Genomic DNA, 13,264 nt, shown 5'->3' on the forward strand with positions numbered 1-13,264 from the left:
CGTGGGGAAAATTTTTTCCTTCTCCAGCACCCAGGGCAGGAGGCAGCTGCTGCAGCTCCTGGGCACCAGCAGGGATGACAAGTGGCTCGAGAACCCCTGAGGGTGAAATGTCCTCTCTGTTTACTTTGTAAACAGCATTTCAACTCTTTAAATTTCCTCCAAAGGCTTCACTCTCCTCCTCTCACAGCTCTCCAGCAGCACAAACCCCTCCTAAACCCAACTGCTCTTCCTCCAGGATGAGCACACCAACAATTCCCAACACCCCACTCCACACCATCCTTTTGGGAAGGTTCCTTTCCCTCCTAAGAGCCCATGGAGAAAGGAAAAGGGAGAAGGGATCACACAAAATGTAAAATTAAAAACAGGTGAGTGAGTTGAGCACCACCAAACGTGGGGAGAAGGTTTTTCCTTCTCCAGCACCCAGGGCAGGAGGCAGCTGCTGCAGCTCCTGGGCACCAGCAGGGATGAGAAGTGGCTCAAGAACCCCCTGCCCCAGTTTGTAAACAGCATTTCAACCTTTAAAATCCTCTCCAGCAGCACAAACACCTCCTAAACCCAACTGCTCTTCCTCCAGGATGAGCACACCAACAATTCCCACACCCCACTCCAAACCATCCTTTTGGGAAGGATTTTCCCCTCCTAAGAGCCAGGGAGAAAGGAAAAGGGAGAAGGGATCACACAAAATGTAAAATTAAAATCAGGTGAGTAAGTTGAGCACCACCAAACGTGGGGAGAAGGTTTTTCCTTCTCCAGCACCCAGGGCAGGAGGCAGCTGCTGCAGCTCCTGGGCACCAGCAGGGATGAGAAGTGGCCCAAGAACCCCCTGCCCCAGTTTGTAAACAGCATTTCAACCTTTAAAATCCTCTCCAGCAGCACAAATCCCTCCTAAACCCAACTGCTCTTTCTCCAGGATGAGCACACCAACAATTCCCAACACCCCACTCCACACCATCCTTTAGGGAAGGTTCCTTTCCCTCCTAAGAGCCATGGAGAAAGGAAAAGGGAGAAGGGAATGAAGCTGAGAGCCTTTCCCTTCCTGCACTGTGTGAGCAGGAGGAAAAAATAGTTGCTAGAGGCAGAGGGCAGCTCAGCTTTGTAATGAGGGAGCTAAAATAGAGCTCTGTTATTGCCTTGAGATCTTCTCCGACGCCTACGGGTGACCCTGGAGTTCAGCAGGAGCTGCCAGGCTTTGGCACAGAGCTCCCAAAAAAACCTGAGCCTCCCCTGCTGCTGCTGAGCTCAGCTGCAGGCCTGGCTTTGCAGGAGTTTACCCAGAAAAGCCAGGATTTGGGATCTGCCTCTTCCTGGCAATGTGAGGAAGTGGCACAAAAATCCAAATATTCCCCCTCTGTGCTGCCTCTGCACGCCCTGGGAAGGGAGTAAAGGCAGGATTAGGGGGGTTAGGCCTGGCCTAACCCCCTCCTTCAAGGTCTTCTGGCAGATTTCCTGGGCTTTGACTCAACACCAAATAATCTCCAATAATCTTTCACCTCCATTTCTCTGCTAAAGCATCTGCAGCCTGATGATTTCTGCAGATGGGCTGAATAAAAAAAAATAAAATCCTTGTCAGGCCCCCAGGCAGGAAGAAAAGGGCAGAGGAAAGGAAAGAGGCAGGGAGCAAAACCATCCCCAGCAGGGTGACAGCTGTCACACCCAGGGGACAGCCCCAAAAAGGGCCCTGGAGACACAGGAAGGGCTTCCAGCCCCAAAATAAAAATTGGAATTAAGGCAGCAAGATGGTCTGGGGAAGTTCGTGGTGTAGGTGAGAAAGTCAAGGCTTCAATTCTAGGAAATTATAGGAAAAAAATCCAGGAAAATGCAGGGAAAATGCAGGGGAAAAATATTCAGGGGGAAAAAATATTCAGGGGGAAAAAAATATTCAGGGGGAAAAAAATATTCAGGGGGAAAAAAATATTCAGGGGGAAAAAAATATTCAGGGGGAAAAAAATATTCAGGGGGAAAAAAATATTCAGGGGGAAAAAATATTCAGGGGGAAAAAAATATTCAGGGGGAAAAAATATTCAGGGGGAAAAAATATTCAGGGGGAAAAAATATTCAGGGGGAAAAAATATTCAGGGGGAAAAAATATTCAGGGGGAAAAAATATTCAGGGGAAAAAAATATTCAGGGGAAAAAAATATTCAGGGGGAAAAAATAAATAATCCAGAAAAAAATAAATCCAGGAAAAAAATATATCCAGAAAAAAAAATAATCCAGGGAAAAAAATCTAGGGAAAAAAATATCCAGGAAAAGAAAAAAAATTCGGGAAAAAAAAATCTGGGAAAAATAAAAATCCAGGGAAAATAAAAATCCAGGGAAAATCCAGGAAATTCCAGGGAAAATCCAGGAAATTCCAGCAGAAAATCCAGGAAATTCCAGCAGAAAATCCAGGAAATTCCAGCAGAAAATCCAGGGGAAATTCCAGCAGAAAATCCAGGGAAAAATCCAGGGAAAAATCCAGGGAAAAATCCAGGGAAAAATCCAGGGAAAAATCCAGGGAAAAATCCAGGGAAGCAGAGCTTGCAGTGACTGCCACTTCCCAAAGGCATTCCCAGGGATTTTGGGCACTTTGGGAATTCTGGAATTCTCTTGTGCAATACTGCTGAGCACACAAGGCCTTGGGGGCTGCTCCAGGAAAGCAAACAGAGCTGGGGGAAGGAGAATTCTGGAGGTGAAAACCTCCAGACCTGAGCAGGATTTTCCCCCCTCTCCTTGTTCAATTAATCAATAAATAAATCCCTTTTCTTGTGTGGTAAGGGCCCAGTTAAATGGATATCAAAATAAAACCAAACAATTTTAGCAGCAATATTCCATTCCTAATAAACTTTTCCAGCTCCTGGGGCTGTGACTCACCTGAATTGGTACTTTGAGGGTTTTATCCATTTTAATTCATTTTAAAAAGAGCCTAATGTCAAAAAAAAAAAAATCTCAAAAAATCCACAAACCCACTGTCCAACATCTGATGGGAATTAGGTCCTTTTCCAGAGCACACCCAGGTGAAATGCCAGGTAAAAGCCTCTTAAAATAAAGGAATTAAACAATAAATTCAAACTAGAGATGCAGAATTCCACACTCCCTTAAAAAATCCCAGCCCCTGGCAGCTTCCCAAGCAGCAATCCCATCAAACCACCTCTAACAAATAACAAAAATCAAGGAAAAATAAGGAAAAACCACCCCAAACTCCAACCAATTCTTGTTTTCCCTTCACCTCTGCCTTTCCCTGCCCAGTTGTTCCCAATCCAGGCAGGAAAATCAGATTATTGTGAAGGAGAAGCCGTGGTTATCAAGGCAGGAAGGAAATGCTGAAGGATGTCCTCATGATAAGAGTTTTCATTGCCTAATCCCACTCCAAGCCTCTCTTTTATTTTTTTATTTTTTAAAAAACTCAAAACAAATGTTGCAATAAATTTTGTCTCCCTGGCTCAAAAAATTGCTGAAATTAAGGTGTTTTAGCAAAAATTTTGGGGGGGATTAGGAACCAACTGTTTCAGCTTTTAACTCCTGAGAAAGAAATATTTTTCTTTTTGTATTTTTCCAGTTTTTCCTCCGTGTTTTCTGGCCTTTCTGAATTAGATCAGGAACAAACCATGAAGGACAACAATGACATCAGGATTTCCACAGGACTCAGGCTGGTAGAGGAGCCAAGCAAATTTCTGGGGGTATTTTAATCCTGACACAGAGACAAAAAAAAACCCTTAAATTATCAAATGATCACACCTGGATGTTTAACTGTTGGTTGAATGTTAAACCTGATGGAAAACAGGGGGAAAAGGGGATTTTAAAGCCCATTTTGGGTCATTCCTGCAGCTGCTACAATCCCTCTGCTCCTCCATCCCTGCCTGGGCACAGCTGACACCCCACCACTGATTATGAAATTATGAATTTCCCTGATTTTCCACACTTGGATCAGCATTATATCCTAAAAAAAAAAGAGTTAAGGAAGGAATAAGAGCCCAGGGAAGGTTCAGGACACACAGAGGGGATGGGAAACTTCAAAACCAAAAAGGCTTTGATGGGTTTGTGACCCTGCTGGGATTGTTCCCCAGTGAGCCATAAAAAACCCTCAGATTTCCTGGAAGCTCCTAAGGAGATTACACTCACTTCCTCCTCATCTGGGCCCAGGGTTTACCAACAGCAGATTAAACTGCCTTGCACAGGCACAATCCCTCTGCTGCAAGGAAAAACATCCCCAGCTGAGAGCAGCAATAACCCCCCCAAAAAACCAAAAATCCCAGGTTAAAATTCCTGCTGGATGGTGAAATGTGGCTGAAGCTGGAAAAGCTCCCCTGGAACAATGTTTATGGTACACTCAGCCCCGTTGCCATGGTGATGGAACAACTATTCCCTGCAAACAGGCACAGAGACCCTAAAAATAAACAGGCCAGGAGAAATCCCCGTGTCAGGCACGGGGAGAGAAATCCCAATTCCTAATAAACCTTTCCTAAAAGCTTCTCCAGCTGTCACTTACCTGAATTGGTATTTTTAGGATTTTATTCATTTTAATTCATTTTAGAGCCTACTGTCAAAAAAAACCCTCAAAAAATCCTCAAACCCACTGTCCAAACCACACAGAGGTGAAATGCCAGGTGAAAGCCTCTGAAATGTGTAAAATAAAGGAATGAAAGAACAAATTCAAACTAGAGGTGCAGAATTCTACACTCCCTTAGAGTGGAGCCTCCAAAGCAAAGCCCAGCCTCGCTCAGGAGCTGCAACTCAAAAAATCCAGATAAAATATGAATTCAGCCCTCTAAAAATCAAGCCCAGCTCTGGAGGTTGTCCAGCCCTGCTGGGGATTTTTGGGGATGGAGAGGAAGGGAGGGAGCTGGAGGTGGAACACAGGTATGGGATGTGTGTGTGTGGATGAGAGAACACCAAATAAAAAGCAGGATTTGCAGGATTTGCATACTTTCTCCTCTGCCTCCCCTATTGATGTGGGCAGGAATCCACCCAGTTCAGACAGGGGAGTGAAAAAGAAAATAATAGTGGTGAGGAATTAAAAAAAAAAACAAAAAAAAAAACCAGCAGCCATTGGATCCAAGCAGCCCTGGGAGCCAAATAAGCAAAGCCTGGATCCAAACAAGGCTGGGCTCAGCCTGCAAAGCCCTGCACCCAAAAAATCTCCTGCACCCAAAAAATCTCCTGCATCCCACCAAGGAACCTCTGCATCCAAACAACTCCTAGACCCAAACAAGCCAATTTCTGGTTCAAAAACCTCCTGTACCCAAAAATCTCCTGCACCCAAGGATTCCCTGCATCCCACCAAGGAATCCCTGGATGCAAACAGCCAATTTCTGGATCAGGAATTTCCTGGATCTCACCGAGCAAGCCCTGGACCCAAACAAACTCCAGGATTCCACTGAGCAATCCCTGCATCCAAACAACTCCTGGACCCAAACAAGCAATTCCTGCACCTAAAAATTTCCTGGATCCCACCAAGCAACCTCTGACTCCAAACAACCCCTGGACCCAAAAAACCGATTCCTGCACCCAAAAATCTCCAGGATCCCAAAATCTCCAGGATTCCACCAAGCAACCTCTGACTCCAAACAACCCCTGGACCCAAAAAACCGATTCCTGCACCCAAAAATCTCCAGGATCCCACCAGCACCCCCAGGACGGAACGAAGCCGCTCCAAGCTGGATCCAAGCCCAGCCCCGGCTCCCCCCGGCCGCTCTCCGTGCCCGGAGCCGGCCCCCGGGGCACCGCCCGCACCCCGCAGCCCGGCCCGCCGCTCCCCCCGAGCCCTCCGCCCCCGCTCACCGAGGAGGAGCCCCGCCGGTGCCCGGGTGCCGTCGGGTGCCGGTGCTGGCCGCGGCCCCCCCGCCGTCCCTCATGCCCGGCCCGGCCGCCGGGGCCGCATCCCGGGCGGGCGGGCGGAGCCGGGCGGGCAGCGCGGGGCGGCCGCCTTCGACACGGCCGGGGGCGCGCGCGCGGGAGGGACCCTCCGCGGCCGCCGTAGCGCCGCTTCCGCCCACGGGCCCGCGGAGCTCGCGGGAGGCGGCCAATCGGAGCGCGGCAGCGAGAGGCCGCGGGCCAATGGAAGGGCGCGCTGCGGACGCGGGGCGGGGTTAGAGGCGGGGCCTGGGGCGCGGGCGGGACGCGCGGTCCCGGTGCCCGGGCCGAGCCATGTGCGCGGGCCCGGCCCCGAACCGGCCTCGAATGGCCCCCAATGGCCCCGAACCGGCCCGGAATGGCCCCGAAAGGCTTCGGAACCGGCCCCGAATGGCCCCGAAACGGCTCCGAACCGGTCCCGAATTAGCGCCGAACCGACCCCGAACGGCTCCGAACGGCCCCGAACCAGTCCTAGAACAGCCCGAATGGTTCCGAACGGTCCCGAATGGCCTCGAGTGACCCCGAACCAGCCCTAGACTAGCCCCGAATGGGCCCCGAACGGCTCCGAATGGTCCCGAGTGGCCCCGAGTGGGCCCGAACGAACTCCGAAGCGGCACCCTCGGCTCCCCGCCTGCCCTCAGGGCGCTCCGGGCAGAGCCCACAGGCCCTTCTCACCCCCCTCACGGGGTGTTGAGGGAGGACGGGGCACAGCGTCAAAATGGTTCAAAATTTAAAAATAAACCACTCTTATTTACAAGGAAACACATCGCGTGAGCTCTGCTCACGGAGTGGGGAGACAAAACAATTCCTGCTCTAGCTGGGGACCAAGGACAAATGATCCAAATCTCAGGCCCAGGAGCACAAACCCCGTGTGCTGGAGAGAGGAAAACAAAAAGGATGGGATGGCATGGGCTGGAGATGTAATTAAACAATGAACTCCAATATGCACATGGAGCAGAACTTATAAAAGGGAGAGACCCCATGACCAGTTGTCAATTTTGTGACCATTTTGGTTCACCTTGGGTTGATTTTGTGACCATTTGGGTTCATCTTGGGCCCATTTTGTGACCATTTGGGTTGATTTTGTCACCATTTGGGTTCATCTTGGGTCCACTTTGTGACCATTTGGGTTCATCTTGGGTCCATTTTGTGACCATTTGGGTCCATTTTGTGACCGTTTTGAGCTGTGCTGCCCAAGGTGGATCCACTGAAGCCTCGTAACAAATCCCTGTTTTATTCTCCAGCTCTGTCCAGTCTCTGTTCCAGCTCAGCCTTCCCAAGGCCTCAGGAGAGCTGGTGATGCTGCAGCTCATCCCAGCTGCTCTCGGAATGGTTTGGGGTCCCCAAAGCCCCCAGGGATCTGAGAACAGCCACGGATTCGCTGGGAATTCCATCCCAGCCAGGAATTCCTTCCCAAAATCCTGACCTCTGCCACCGGGAAGCCATTCCCTGTGTCCTGGCACTCCAGGCCCTCGTCCAAAGCTTCTCTCCAGCTCTCCTTTTTCCCAACTTTCTGCACAAAAAAAGCAGGAAGGAGATAAAAACAAGGAAAGCCAGAGAATTTAGGATTTGAGAAGGATGGGGAGGATTTCCCCCCCAGAGCACATTGTCACAGGGAGAGAGGAATTTTTCAGCCAGGCTGACCATTAGTTATTCATTTACAGAAGTTCATTTTCTTTTCAAATGCAGCAGAGTGAAGAGGTTTTTGTGTTTTTCCCAGCTCCACTTTCAAAAAAACCAATCAAAATCCAACAAAAAAACAAACAAACAAACAAAACAAATAAACAAAAAAACCCCAAAAAACAAAAACCAACCCTGAAAGGGACCAGGCAGGGAGGAGAAAGAAAGGAGGAAATCAGCTTCAGAATCAGCTTCCTCAGCTTTCAAATTATTTAAACCCCTCTGAAGTGAAAGCCTGGATTTTTTCCCTTTTCCTTTTTCCCTGTGGAAAGCATCAGGCAGCATTTCCACATTATCAGAGCTGCTTTTCCCAGGGGAATGCCCGAGCCAGGAACATCCAGAGCTCTGGGGGCTCCTCCTCACCCCCACCTTGCCCTGCTGAGGAACCCCCCAGGCTTTTCCCCATGCCCACCCCTCTTTTCTGCCACCCCTCTTTACCCTGGAGTCCCTTTTCCCCCAGCACACCCCAGAACAAAGAGGGAAATCAAGCAAAACCCTCCCAGGCTCTTCCTGTCGAGTCACAGGTGGGAGCTTTGCCAGCATCTCCAGCTCAATCCCATTTTTTGGGACAGCTCCAGCACCTGGCTGTGCTCAGCTCGCTCCCAAATCCAGCTGGTTCCTCCAGGAGCTCCCGTGGGGATGGAAAAATCTCCTTTGGGAAGAATCTCCACCACTCCACATCCTCCCCTGGCTTTGTCTCCACTCCCCACCAGCACACCCCAACATTTTTTGGGAAAAAATGCAGGAGCTGAACACCACCTCCCCCCAAAAAAAAAGCAGCACAGAGAGGGGCAGCACCCAAAAATCAACCCCAAGCTCCTAAAGCTGCATCACGGGGGTGGCTGCAGTGACAATCAACGTTTTTTTAATTTTAGGGGGATAAGAAATTTCCTACTTCGTGCAACTCCCATTTTGTTCTGCTCCCACTGCCGGGTGTTTGCAATTCAACGTGGGCTTGTTCCTATCTTAGACAGCATCAGCCAGGGGAAAAAAATATAGGACAGACAAAGGGATGGAATAAAAATCAAGCAGGGAACAAGGCAGGAAAGAAAAGACAAAAAGCTCACGTGCAAAGAGATTTTAGGAAAGCAGCTCCCGTGTAAACAGCTCCCATTTTAACGGGCAAGAGGCAGCAGAAAAGGGAAAATAAACATATTTAATTGGGGATGTCTGGTGAATGTCAATCAGGTGGCAGCACTTGGAAAATGGATTTTGCAATTTCCGAGGCAGGGACGGAGTCGTGACGGGATACAGAGCCCCCGGTTCTAGGAAAACACAGGACAGCCCAGCCAGGACAGAGAGAATTCCAGAACTTATCCCAACCCTCCCTGCACGGCTCTTGGCTGGAGAGGGGGCCAGGAGGGAATGGGAAGCACAGGGAGAAGCCAGAACATTCTGCAGCAGCTGATCCCAGCCTGCCAGGCTCCAGCACGTGGAGCTGTGTCGTGGTTTGAACAGCCAGGTGTCTGCTCAGGAGGGCAGGAGCCTCCCCTGGCATGGGAAATGTAAAACTCCTCCCTCCTAATTGTTATAAATTTGAAATTAAGGAGCTCTCAGGCAAAGGTATGGGACAGGAATAACAGTTCTTTATTAGGGAAGAAAATAAAAATTAAATAAACAATGCAGTAAAACAAAACCCTGCCAGAGTCAGAGCATTCCCTGACCCCTGTGGCTCAGGGTGGTGGCACAGTCCCATCCCAGGGGGGCTCAGGCTGGTGGCACAGTCCCATCCCAGGGGGGCTCAGGGTGGTGGCACAGTCCCATCCCAGGGTGGTACAGTCCCATCCCAGGGGGCTCAGGGTGGTGACACAGTCCCATCCCAGGGGGGCTCAGGGTGGTGGCACAGTCCCATCCCAGGGGGGCTCAGGGTGGTGGCACAGTCCCATCCCAGGGGGGCTCAGGGTGGTGGCACAGTCCCATCCCAGGGGGGCTCAGGGTGGTGGCACAGTCCCATCCCAGGGTGGTGGCACAGTCCCATCCCAGGGTGGCACAGTCCCATCCCAGGGGGGCTCAGGGTGGTGGCACAGTCCCATCCCAGGGTGGTGGCACAGTCCCATCCCAGGGGGGCTCACGGTGGTGGCACAGTCCCATCCCAGGGGGGCTCAGGGAGGTGGCACAGTCCCATCCCAGGGGGCTCAGGGTGGTGGCACAGTCCCATCCCAGGGGGGCTCAGGGTGGTGGCACAGTCCCATCCCAGGGGGGCTCAGGGTGGTGGCACAGTCCCATCCCAGGGGGGCTCAGGGTGGTGGCACAGTCCCATCCCAGGGTGGTGGCACAGTCCCATCCCAGGGTGGCACAGTCCCATCCCAGGGGGGCTCAGGGTGGTGGCACAGTCCCATCCCAGGGGGGCTCAGGGTGGTGGCACAGTCCCATCCCAGGGGGCTCAGCCCTCCTGCAGTGCCAGCTGTGGTTCTGCTGGGGCAGGGATCCTGCACAAGGGGGGAGTTTTCCTCTGCAGCTCCAGGGCTGCTGGAGATGGGCCTGCTCTCCCTCTGGGAATGCAGGGGAGCAGAAAGCTGCTCCTCTGGGAATGCAGTGGGCAAAGGCTGCTGGGCTGTGCCCAGGGCAGATTGGATCCAGGTAGGAATGCTTGGCTCCTCCCCTGGGCAGAGCATCTCCCATGGGATGGTGGAGTTTGATCAGCTCTGCAGGGACACTCAGTGGCCATGGACAGCAGATAATTAATAATTAATGGCCCATTAACAGAAGATTTCCACCTTTTGTTACTCAGGGCCAGGAGCTGGCCCAGCTGGTGGCTGGAGGAGCTCTCAATTGTCCCTCTCTGATTTTCAGGTCCCATTCCCTCAAAGGCCCTTCCCTGCTCCTCTAGGAAAATTCAAGCTCTGATTTTCTCCCTGCCTCAAGTGAAATTCTGCTGCTGAACCACTGCGAGCAGCAGAAACTCCTCCAAGAACTGCATTTCCCCCCAATAAAAATGAAACCTGGAAGGGAGAATCATTAATAAAAATCCAGTTCTGACTTTATTAGGGAAAAAAAAAGAAAGAACGCCCTAATGCTGTGCTCCACCTTAGGGCTGTATCTCCAGAGGGGCTCTAAAGCAGGATTTGCAGTGGCCCTTGGCTCATCCTGCAGGCTGAGCAGCCAGCACGAGCTCCACGTGGGCAGCCCAGGGATGTCACTGCTGTCACTCGTGCTGCCGGGGAGGGAGGGAGGCAGGGAGGGCTCTGCTGCTCCTGCTTTCCCCACAGCCCCAGCTGCAAATTTAGCAACAGCGCCTGAGCTCCTCTTTGTGCTCTCCCACGTCCTGCCCTGCTCCAGCTCCGGCTGCCTGCCTGGAGTTCTTCAGAAGCTCTGCTTAGCAACCTGGCAGCCCTGGCTGCAGCGCCAGGCAGCTGCTCCTGCCACCCCAACTCCTGCCACCCCAACTCCTGCCATCCCCTCCTGCCATTCCCACTCCTGCCATCCCCTCCTGCCATCCCAATTCCTGCCATCCCCTCCTGCCACCCCAACTCCTGCCATCCCCTCCTGCCATTCCCACTCCTGCCATCCCCTCCTGCCATCCCAATTCCTGCCATTCCCTTCCTGCCACCCCAACTCCTGCCATCCCCTCCTGCCATTCCCACTCCTGCCATCCCCTCCTGCCATCCCAATTCCTGCCACCCCAACTCCTGCCATCCCCTCCTGCCATCCCCTCCTGCCATCCCCTCCTGCCATCCCCTCCTGCCACCTCAACTCCTGCCACCCCAACTCCTGCCATTCCCACTCCTGCCATCCCCTCCTGCCATTCCCACTCCTGCCATTCCCACTCCTGCCATCCCCTCCTGCCACCTCAACTCCTGCCACCCCAACTCCTGCCATTCCCACTCCTGCCATCCCCTCCTGCCATTCCCACTCCTGCCATTCCCTCCTGCCATCTCCTCCTGCCATTCCCACTCCTGCCACCCCAACTCCTGCCACCCCAACTCCGGCCATCCCCTCCTGCCATTCCCACTCCTGCCATCCCCTCCTGCCATCCCCTCCTGCCATCCCCTCCTGCCACCCCCTCCTGCCACCCCAACTCCTGCCATCCCCTCCTGCCATTCCCACTCCTGCCATCCCCTCCTGCCATTCCCACTCCTGCCATCCCCTCCTGCCACCCCAACTCCTGCCACCCCAACTCCTGCCACCCCAACTCCTGCCATCCCCTCCTGCCATCCCAACTCCTGCCACCCCAACTCCTGCCATCCCCTCCTGCCACCCCAACTCCTGCCATCCCCTCCTGCCATCCCAACTCCAGCCATCCCCTCCTGCCATTCCCACTCCTGCCATCCCCTCCTGCCATCCCCTCCTGCCATTCCCACTCCTACCATTCCCTTCCTGCCATCCCCCTCCTGCCATCCCAAATCCTGCCATCCCACTCCTACTCCTCCCATCCCCACTCCTTCCCATTCCCCTCCTGCCATTCCCACTCCTGCCATTCCAACTCCTACCCATTCCTGGTCCTTCCATCCCCACTCCTTCCCATCCCCCTCCTGCCATTCCTTTCCTCCTATTCCCACTCTTCCCATTCCCCCACGGGGATCCCTGCACATCCAACAGAGCAGGGCCTTGGAGTGAGGATGAACCCCAAACCTTCTCACCCCAGAGCCTGGGAGCTCTGCCAGCTCCGTACAGCCTGCGGCAGGAGCGGAGGGAGGCAGGACGGGGCAGGTCTGGAGTGCTGGGAGAGCGTCTGGAGCCAGGCAGGGCAGCAAAGGGGGCAGATAAAAGCACGAGACGGGCGTGAGTCAGGCTGGCACGGGGTCTGGGCACAGAGCCCTGCGGCAAAGGGGGCATGGAGAGCTGAGCCAGGCTGGGCACAGAGCCTGGGCACAGAGCCCCATGGCAAAGGGGGCACAGAGAGCTGGGCCAGGCTGGGCACAGAGCCTGGGCACAGAGCCCCATGGCAAAGGGGGCACAGAATGACCTGAGCCAGGCTGGGCACAGAGCCCCACGGCAAAGGGGGCATGGAGAGCTGAGCCAGGCTGGGCACAGAGCCCCACGGCAAAGGGGGCACGGAGAGCTGAGCCAGGCTGGCACGCAGGGCCTGGGCACAGAGCCCCTCAGCAAAAGGGGCACAGAGAGAGAACTGAGCCAGGCTGGACAGAGAGCCCCACGGCAAAGGGGGCACAGAATGACCTGAGCCAGGCTGGCACACGGTGTGGGCACAGAGCCCCATGGCAAAGGGGGTATAGAATGACCTGAGCCAGGCTGGCACACAGTGTGGGCACAGAGTCCCACGGCAAAAGGGGCACAGAGCAAACTGAGCCAGGCTGGCACAGGGCCTGGGCACAGAGTCCTGTGGAACAGGGGGCATGGAGGGAACAGAGCCAGGCAAAGCCTCTGGAACAGGCAGCCCAGAATGGGCTCGTGCTGAGCTGGCTGCTGCTCCTGCAGCATCACCCCCTCTGGGCTGCACTCCTCCTGGCACCTGGCACAGCTGTCACACCTGGTCACACCTGGCACACTGGTCACATCTGTCACACCTGCTCACACCTCTCCAACCTCTGCTGTCCCAACCTGCCCTCCACAGGCCATCTAGAAGAGCTGAGCTGATTTCTCCACCGTGCTTTGGGCACAACCCAGCTCCCTCCCCAGAGCAGCTCAAGGGCAGCACGTGGCTCTGTGCCCTGCCAGGGCATCGGGGCAGCAGCGGGAGGGCACAGCCCGGCTCAGAGCCTGCAGGCACGAGAAAGCAGCCTGAGACAGGCTGGCACGGCCACGTGGGAAGGACGCCGGCCCTGCCGCGGCTCCTGACGCTGAGCTGTGTTTGT

At 53.7% G+C, this 13,264-nt stretch overlaps 1 protein-coding gene across 2 annotated transcripts in view; it reads right to left on the reverse strand.

The window, feature by feature from the left end:
- ELK4 (ETS transcription factor ELK4) overlaps positions 1–5,892 on the reverse strand; it is a 28,347-nt gene extending 22,455 nt beyond the window's left edge. For both annotated transcript variants that reach the window (XR_009489408.1, XM_059867553.1), the window contains exon 1: positions 5,760–5,892. The gene's annotated coding sequence lies outside the window, so the exon portion shown is untranslated. The remainder of the gene's footprint in view (positions 1–5,759) is intronic.
- Between the last annotated feature and the right edge of the window lie 7,372 nt (positions 5,893–13,264).

This window comes from Haemorhous mexicanus, chromosome 25 (assembly GCF_027477595.1).
Source record: "Haemorhous mexicanus isolate bHaeMex1 chromosome 25, bHaeMex1.pri, whole genome shotgun sequence".
NCBI lineage: Eukaryota > Metazoa > Chordata > Aves > Passeriformes > Fringillidae > Haemorhous > Haemorhous mexicanus.